The 9,878-nt window shown below is 42.0% G+C and overlaps 1 non-coding gene across 1 annotated transcript; it reads right to left on the reverse strand.

Annotated features, from left to right (window-relative positions):
• Window positions 1-6,297: 6,297 nt before the first annotated feature.
• On the reverse strand, window positions 6,298-6,404 carry LOC113002437 (small nucleolar RNA R71). The gene has a single exon (XR_003267999.1). It is a non-coding gene; the product is annotated as a small nucleolar RNA R71 (small nucleolar RNA).
• Between the last annotated feature and the right edge of the window lie 3,474 nt (window positions 6,405-9,878).

Genomic DNA, 9,878 nt, shown 5'->3' on the forward strand with positions numbered 1-9,878 from the left:
GTCATCAAGAGAATTAGGAGTGACCATGGCAGAGAGTTTGAAAACAGCAAGTTTACTGAATTCTGCACATCTGAAGGCATCACTCATGAGTTCTCTGCAGCCATCACACCACAACAAAATGGCATAGTTGAAAGGAAAAATAGGACTTTGCAAGAAGCTGCTAGGGTCATGCTTCATGCCAAAGAACTTCCCTATAATCTCTGGGCTGAAGCCATGAACACAGCATGCTATATCCACAACAGAGTCACACTTAGAAGAGGGACTCCAACCACACTGTATGAAATCTGGAAAGGGAAGAAGCCAACTGTCAAGCACTTCCACATCTTTGGAAGTCCATGTTACATTTTGGCAGATAGAGAGCAAAGGAGAAAGATGGATCCCAAGAGTGATGCAGGAATATTCTTGGGATACTCTACAAACAGCAGAGCATATAGATTATTCAATTCCAGAACCAGAACTGTGATGGAATCCATCAATGTGGTTGTTGATGATCTAACTCCAGCAAGAAAGAAGGATGTCGAAGACGATGTCAGAACATCGGGAGACAATGTAGCAGATACAGCTAAAAGTGCAGAAAATGCAGAAAATGCAGAAAACTCTGATTCTGCTACAGATGAACCAAACATCAATCAACCTAACAAGAGTCCCTCCATTAGAATCCAGAAGATGCACCCCAAGGAGCTGATTATAGGAGATCCAAACAGAGGAGTCACTACAAGATCAAGGGAGATTGAGATTGTCTCCAATTCATGCTTTGTCTCCAAAACTGAGCCAAAGAATGTGAAAGAGGCACTGACTGATGAGTTCTGGATCAATGCTATGCAAGAAGAATTGGAGCAATTCAAAAGGAATGAAGTTTGGGAGCTAGTTCCTAGACCCGAGGGAACTAATGTGATTGGCACCAAGTGGATCTTCAAGAACAAAACCAATGAAGAAGGTGTTATAACCAGAAACAAGGCCAGACTTGTTGCTCAAGGCTACACTCAGATTGAAGGTGTAGACTTTGATGAAACTTTCGCCCCTGTTGCTAGACTTGAGTCCATCAGATTGTTACTTGGTGTAGCTTGCATCCTCAAATTCAAGCTGTACCAGATGGATGTGAAGAGCGCGTTTCTGAATGGATACCTGAATGAAGAAGTCTATGTGGAGCAGCCAAAGGGATTTGTAGATCCAACTCATCCAGATCATGTATACAGGCTCAAGAAGGCTCTCTATGGATTGAAGCAAGCTCCAAGAGCTTGGTATGAAAGGCTAACAGAGTTCCTTACTCAGCAAGGGTATAGGAAGGGAGGAATTGACAAGACTCTCTTTGTCAAACAAGATGCTGAAAACTTGATGATAGCACAGATATATGTTGATGACATTGTGTTTGGAGGGATGTCGAATGAGATGCTTCGACATTTTGTCCAACAGATGCAATCTGAATTTGAGATGAGTCTTGTTGGAGAGCTGACTTATTTTCTGGGACTCCAAGTGAAGCAGATGGAAGACTCCATATTCCTCTCACAAAGCAAGTATGCAAAGAACATTGTCAAGAAGTTTGGGATGGAAAATGCCAGCCATAAAAGAACACCTGCACCTACTCACTTGAAGCTGTCAAAGGATGAAGCTGGCACCAGTGTTGATCAAAGTCTGTACAGAAGCATGATTGGGAGCTTACTATATTTAACAGCAAGCAGACCTGACATCACCTTTGCAGTAGGTGTTTGTGCAAGATATCAAGCCAATCCTAAGATAAGTCACTTGAATCAAGTAAAGAGAATTCTGAAATATGTAAATGGCACCAGTGACTATGGGATTATGTACTGTCATTGTTCAGATTCAATGCTGGTTGGATATTGTGATGCTGATTGGGCTGGAAGTGCAGATGACAGAAAAAGCACTTCTGGTGGATGTTTCTATTTGGGAAACAATCTTATTTCATGGTTCAGCAAGAAGCAGAACTGTGTGTCCCTATCTACTGCAGAAGCAGAGTATATTGCAGCAGGAAGCAGCTGTTCACAACTAGTTTGGATGAAGCAGATGCTGAAGGAGTACAATGTCGAACAAGATGTCATGACATTGTACTGTGACAACATGAGTGCTATTAATATTTCTAAAAATCTTGTTCAACACAGCAGAACCAAGCACATTGACATTAGACATCACTATATTAGAGATCTTGTTGATGATAAAGTTATCACACTGGAGCATGTTGCCACTGAGGAACAAGTAGCAGATATTTTCACAAAGGCATTGGATGCAAATCAGTTTGAAAAACTGAGGGGCAAGCTGGGCATTTGTCTGCTAGAGGAGTTATAGCAGTTACTTCTATCTGAACGTGCTCAAACTTCTCACTCAACATTAATAGCACGTTCACTACTGGGCCAAAACAAATTCAACCTTCGTTTCACACGTTCTCCTACATTCCTCATTCAAACTTACATTTTCGTGGCAATCTCGTTTTCATCAGCATTCCCCAACACTTCTCAGATATTCACGAAACCACTCCCAAAGCTCTGCTTCTCCATGGCTACCTCACCAAAAGAAACCTCATCCCCTGTTTGACCCTCTGTACCATCATCTCCATCATCCTCCGAAACTCCATCAAACCAGGAACAACTTGCACTCAATATCCAATCCATACAAATGATTCCTGGTCCAGGCCCTGTTCCTGAGAAACTGGTCCCTAAAAGACAACAGGGAGTGAAGATTTCTGAAAACCCTAGCTTTGCAACAAGCCCTAGGGAAGAAGACACTGAGATGGATAAGAAGATCCGCAGTTTTGTGAATAGCATTTTGAAAAATGCTTCTGTCCCTGATGCTGATAAAGATGTCCCAACATCTTCCAACCCAAATGCTGAAGTCCTCTTTTCATCCAGTGAAGAGAAATCAACAGAGGAAGAGGATCAAGCCACAGAGGAGACCCCTGCACCAAGGGCACCAGAACCTGCTCCAGGTGACTTCATTGACCTAGAAGAAGTAGAATCTGATGAGGAACCAATTGCCAAAAAGTTGGCACCTGCCATTGCAGAAAGATTACAAAGCAGAAAGGGAAAAACTCCCATTACTAGGTCTGGACGAATCAAAACTACTGCACAGAAGAAGAGCACACCAATCACTCCTACCACATCCAGATGGAGCAAAGTTGCAATCCCTTCCAAGAAGAGGAAAGAAATTTCCTCATCTGATTCTGATGATGATGTCGAACTAGATGTTCCCGACATCAAGAGAGCCAAGAAATCAGGGAAAAAGGTGCCTGGAAATGTCCCTGATGCCCCATTGGACAACATTTCATTCCACTCCATTGGCAATGTTGAAAGGTGGAAATTTGTATATCAACGCAGACTTGCTTTAGAAAGAGAACTGGGAAGAGATGCCTTGGATTGCAAGGAGATCATGGACCTCATCAAGGCTGCTGGACTGCTAAAAACTGTCACCAAGTTGGGAGATTGTTATGAAAGTCTAGTCAGGGAATTCATTGTCAACATTCCCTCTGACATAACAAACAGAAAGAGTGATGAGTATCAGAAAGTGTTTGTCAGAGGAAAATGTATTAGATTCTCCCCTGCTGTAATCAACAAGTACCTGGGCAGACCAACTGAAGGAGTGGTGGATATTGCTGTTTCTGAGCATCAAATTGCCAAGGAAATCACTGCCAAGCAAGTCCAGCATTGGCCAAAGAAAGGGAAGCTTTCTGCAGGGAAGCTAAGTGTGAAGTATGCAATCCTGCATAGGATTGGCACTGCCAACTGGGTACCCACCAATCATACTTCCACTGTTGCCACAGGTTTGGGTAAATTTCTGTATGCTATTGGAACCAAGTCCAAATTTAATTTTGGAAACTATATTTTTGATCAAACTATTAAGCATTCAGAATCTTTTGCTGTCAAATTACCCATTGCCTTCCCAACTGTATTGTGTGGCATTATGTTGAGTCAACATCCCAATATTTTAAACAACATTGACTCTGTGAAGAAGAGAGAATCTCCTCTATCCCTGCATTACAAACTGTTTGAGGGGACACATGTTCCAGACATTGTCTCGACATCAGGGAAAGCTGCTGCTTCAGGTGCTGTGTCCAAGGATGATTTGATTGCTGAACTCAAGGACACATGCAAGGTGCTGGAGGCAACCATCAAAGCCAACACAGAGAAGAAAATGGAGCTGGAACGCCTGATCAAAAGACTCTCAGACAATGGCGTTGATGATGGAGAAGCAGCTGAGGAAGAAGAAGATGCAGCAGAGGATACAGAATCAGATGATGATGATTCTGATGCCACCCCATGACTAGCTATTGGGGCATGTCCCTTTGAACAATTGATTGTTATTGGTCTGTAATATTTGCACATTAATTTCATGCATTCTACTTTTGCCAAATTCTGTCTAAAAAGGGGGAGTAGGAGGATATTATGGATGATTTATGATTTTGAGGGGGAGTAGTATTTATACTGCTGCTGCTGATGATGATTGATGTAAGCTACTGAAACTAGTAGCTGATAGAAGATGCTGCAGTGAACTGCTGCCTAGCAGAATATTCACTTCACAGCAGCAAGAGCATGGAGACAGGGGGAGCAGAAAGCTGATGTCACGTGAGATGTCTTGACATCCTGGAAAAGACTTGTAGATTTGCAACTTGCAGAATTTTGCTGTCACCACTACAGATACTGCTGTGCTTGATTACTCTGATAATGAAAGTTGCTGATCCCACTTGCATGACTGCTCGTACCTGCTCAGGAAGTGTCTAAGTATGTTTTAGACAAAATTTGCCAAAGGGGGAGATTGTTAGTGCTTAGCTTTACTTAGTTTTAAAAGATTGGCTAAAATTTTGTTAAAACATAAGCACTTAGACAATGAAGGAAAGCTGGAGTTGCTGCACATGATGTCTAACATTATGTCAAGGAATCAGATTGGGCTGCACAATGCACAAGGCAAGATAAAGTGTCAAATGAAGAATTGAAGCTGCAGGATCCACGATGTCGGATACAATGTCCAGAACATCCTGCCCGAAAATACTGGACACATAAATCTGTTATATCTTTAACAGATTAATGTGCAGTCAGCAACAGATTAGGAGCTCTATCTTTAGGAACGAATTAAAAGATAATTAAAGATTGAATTACAAACTTGAATAGTTTCGTTCAGGGATTAGAGATTGAAGATAAAAACTAAAAGATAAAACTTTATCTTTTAGATCTTTAAGTGCAGATTTTTCAGGAGAATGATAGAGCTTATCCAGCGCAAGTTGTTGCAGCCCAGATACGTACACTGCTATATAAACATGAAGGCTGCACGGGTTTTGAATCAAGTCAGAGATTGAAGAGTTATTTTGTGAGTTTTGTGACTTGAGTGTTTTGTGAGCCACCTTGATGCTACCCTAACATCAAGTGTTGGACCTGAGTGTGTAGAGTTGATCTCTATTGTTCAGAGAGCAATCTCTGGTGTGTCTTTGATTTGTTTGTAAACACGGGTGAGTGATTGAGAGGGAGTGAGAGGGGTTCTCATATCTAAGAGTGGCTCTTAGGTAGAAGTTGCATGGGTAGTGGTTAGGTGAGAAGGTTGTATACAGTGGCTGTTAGATCTTCGAACTAATACTATTTTAGTGGATTTCCTCCCTGGCTTGGTAGCCCCCAGATGTAGGTGACGTTGCACCGAACTGGGTTAACAATTCTCTTGTGTTATTTACTTGTTTAATCTGTTCATACTGTCATATACAATCTGCATGTTCTGAAGCGCGATGTCGTGACATCCTGTACGACATCTGTCCTCAGTATCAGAATTTCAGTTAGGCATCATTTTATACCTTTTGATCATTCTGAGCATTGTATAACTGGTGAATCTGTGCATTCTGTTATTGGTGATTTTGAACATCCTAATCTTGAGCATTATAATTTTGAGCATTCTGATTCTGAGCATTCTGATTTTGCACATTCTGAGAACATGGCACAACCTCCACCTCGTGAGAGGACTCTAAGGGAAATGGCTGCACCTGATTTCACCTATGAAAGCTTGTGCATCCAATACCCTGATGAGGATGTCCCATATGTTCTTAAAACTGGACTGATTCATTTGCTTCCAAAGTTTCATGGCCTTGCAGGTGAAGACCCGCACAAACATTTGAAAGAATTTCACATTGTCTGCTCCACCATGAAACCCCCAGATGTCCAAGAGGATCACATATTTCTGAAGGCTTTTCCTCATTCATTAGAGGGAGTGGCAAATGACTGGCTGTATTACCTTGCTCCAAGGTCCATCACGAGCTGGGATGACCTTAAGAGAGTATTCTTAGAAAAAAATTTCCCTGCTTCCAGGACCACAGCCATCAGGAAGGATATCTCAGGTATTAGACAACTCAGTGGAGATAGCCTGTATGAGTACTGGGAGAGATTTAAGAAACTATGTGCCAGTTGCCCCCACCATCAGATTTCAGAACAGCTTCTTCTCCAATATTTTTATGAAGGACTCAGTAATATGGAGAGAAGTATGATAGATGCTGCCAGTGGTGGAGCCCTTGGAGATATGACCCCTGCTGAAGCCAAAAATTTAATTGAGAAGATGGCCTCCAACTCCCAGCAGTTTAGCGCCAGAAATGATGCCATAGTCATTAGAGGAGTGCATGAGGTAGCTACAAACCCATCTGCATCATCTGAAACTAAGAAGCTTGAAGGCAAACTGGATGCGTTGGTCAACTTGGTAACCCAGCTGGCCTTGAATCAGAAATCTGTACCTGTCGCAAGGGTTTGTGGTTTGTGCTCCTCTGCTGACCACCATACAGACCTTTGCCCTTCCATGCAGCAACCTGGAGCAATTGAGCAACCTGAAGCTTATGCTGCAAATATTTACAATAGACCTCCTCAACCTCAGTAGCAAAATCAACCACAGCAGAGCAATTATGACCTTTCCAGCAACAGATACAACCCTGGATGGAGGAATCACCCTAACCTCAGATGGTCTAGCCCTCAGCAACAACAACAGCAGCCTGCTCCTTCCTTCCAAAATGCTGCTGGCCCAAGCAGACCATACATTCCTCCACCAATCCAACGACAGCAACAACCCCAGAAATAGCCAACAGTTGAGGCCCCTCCACAACCTTCCCTCGAAGAACTTGTGAGGCAAATGACTATGCAGAACATGCAGTTTCAGCAAGAGACCAAAGCCTCCATTCAGAACTTAACCAATCAGATGGGACAATTAGCTACCCAATTGAATCAACAACAGTCCCAGAATTCTGACAAGCTGCCTTCTCAAGCTGTCCAAAATCCCAAAAATGTCAGTGCCATTTCATTGAGGTCGGGAAAGCAGTGTCAAGGACCTCAACTCGTAGCACCTTCCTCATCTGCAAATGAACCTGCCAAACTTCACTCTATTCCAGAAAAAGGGGATGACAAAAATCTACCTAACAATTTCTGTGCAGGTGAATCTTCTTCCACAGGTAATTCTGATTTGCAGAAGCAGCACATTCCCCCTCTTCCATTCCCTCCAAGAGCAGTTTCCAACAAAATAATGGAAGAGGCAAAGAAAGAGATCTTGGAAACATTTAGAAAAGTAGAGGTAAACGTACCTCTGTTGGATGCAATAAAGAAAATTCCAAGATATGCCAAATTCTTGAAGGAGCTGATGCAAGCTCCATTGGAGCTTGTAGGCCTAGGATCTTCTTCATCAATGGATTCCTTTGCTTCTTGGAAGATAAATGGCAGCGGAATGGAGAAGGAAGAGAGAGAGGAGACGCCACTTCAAGGAGAAGATGAGTCTAGAAGAAGCTCACCACCATAGGAGGCCATGGATAAGAGCTTGGAGGAAGAAGGAGATGAATGAAGGGAGAGGGAGAGAAGAGCACGAAATTTTGTGCTCAAAAGGAGCTCTGAAATCTGAATTTAATATTCAAATGATCAAAGTTCAAAAAAATACACACACATGACCTCTATTTATAGCCTAAGTGTCACACAAAATTGGAGGGAAATTCAAATTTCACTTGAATTTGAAATTGAATTTGTGGAGCCAAACTTTGGAGCCAAAATTTCACTAATTATGATTAGTGAATTTTAGTTATGGTTCAGCCCACTAATCCAAGATCAATTACAAGATTCTCCACTAAGTGTGCTTAGGTGTCATGAGGCATGAAAAGCATGAAGGACATGCACAAAGTGTGACTATATGATGTGGCAATGGGGTGTAGTAAGCAAATGCTCACCTCCCCCTCTAAAATTTAATTGGATTGGGCTTCTACCAATTCAATTAAATTTATTTCCAACCACACACATCAAATATCCACTTAGTGCATGTGAAATTACAAAACTACCCCTAATACAAAAACTAGTCTAGGTGCCCAAAAAATACAAGGGCTGAAAAATCCTATATTTCTAGGGTACCCTACCTACAATATGGAGCCCTATATACAAGGACCAAATATAATGACATCCTAGTCTAATATGTACAAAGATAATTGGACCCAACCTTGGCCCATGGGCTCAGAAATCTACCCTAAGGTTCATGAGAACCCTAGGGCCTTCTTCAGCAGCTCTAGCCCAATCTTCTTGGAGCCTCTTGCTCATGGTTCTAGTGATTGGTCCCTTCCTAGGGAGGATTGCATCAGGAGCTGTGCACTAATAAGTGGAAGCTTAAAGGAAGTGAACGCATTAGCATGGGCAGAAATGTCTCCGCATTGATTGGTAAATTTGTTCCTCAAATTCCTGAAAAATGCAAAGATCCAGGTACATTCAGCATACCTTGTATTATAGGGAATAGTAAGTTTGACAATGCCATGCTAGATTTAGGAGCCTCTGTTAGTGTTATGCCTCTGTCGATTTTTAATTCTCTATCTCTAGGTCCCTTGCAGTCAACTGATGTGGTAATTCATTTAGCTAATAGAAGTGTTGCCTATCCTGTTGGTTTCATAGAAGATGTCTTAGTTAGAGTTGGTGAACTGATTTTCCCTGTTGATTTTTATATCTTGAATATGGAAGATGGATTTTCTCAAGGATCAGTTCCCATCATTCTAGGCAGACCCTTTATGAAAACTGCTAGAACTAAGATAGATGTTTATGCAGGCAAACTGTCCATGGAGTTTGGTGATATAACTATTCATTTTAATATTCTGGATGCTATGAAATACCCATATGAAGATCTTTCTGTATTTCGTGCTGAAATAATTGACCATGTTGTTGATGAATACATGACTGATCTTTATTCTAATCTGCATGCCTCTCACTCTTCATGCATTGAGTCTGAAATTGTATTTGATCATATGTCTGAATTTGATGCTGAGAGTGAATCTGAAAGTGATATTGATTGCATGCCTGGTGGTGGTGTTTTACCTCTTGAGATTGATTTTATAGAGTCAGATAGGACTAACCATGTTTCAGGAAGTACACATACCTCTGACTTTCTTTATGAGGTCAAGGCTGAGAAACCATCTCCTTCTACCACTGTCCAGCCGACCACACCAGAATTGAAGCCTCTGCCATCAAATTTAAAATACGCTTACTTGGATGATAGCAAGAGTTTTCCAGTGATTATATCTGCCTCCCTTGCTGATGAGCAAGAGGAGAAGTTGTTGTCAGTTCTCAAGAAGCATAAGAAGGCTATAGGCTGGACCCTGGCGGACATTCCTGGTATTAGCCCATCAACATGTATGCATCGAATAAATTTAGAGGATGGAGCTAAACCAGTAAGACAGCCACAGAGAAGACTCAACCCGGTGATTCTTGATGTAGTGAAGAAGGAGATAACCAAGCTTTTGCAAGCTGGGATCATTTATCCTATCTCCGACAGCCAATGGGTGAGTCCTGTCCAGGTAGTCCCGAAAAAGACTGGCCTCACAGTGATCAGAAATGAGAAGGAGGAGCTGATTCCTACTCGGGTGCAGAACAGTTGGAGAGTCTGCATTGACTATAGGAGGC

The sequence above is a fragment of the Glycine max genome, chromosome 8 (genome assembly GCF_000004515.6).
Source record: "Glycine max cultivar Williams 82 chromosome 8, Glycine_max_v4.0, whole genome shotgun sequence".
NCBI classification, from domain to species: Eukaryota; Viridiplantae; Streptophyta; class Magnoliopsida; order Fabales; family Fabaceae; genus Glycine; species Glycine max.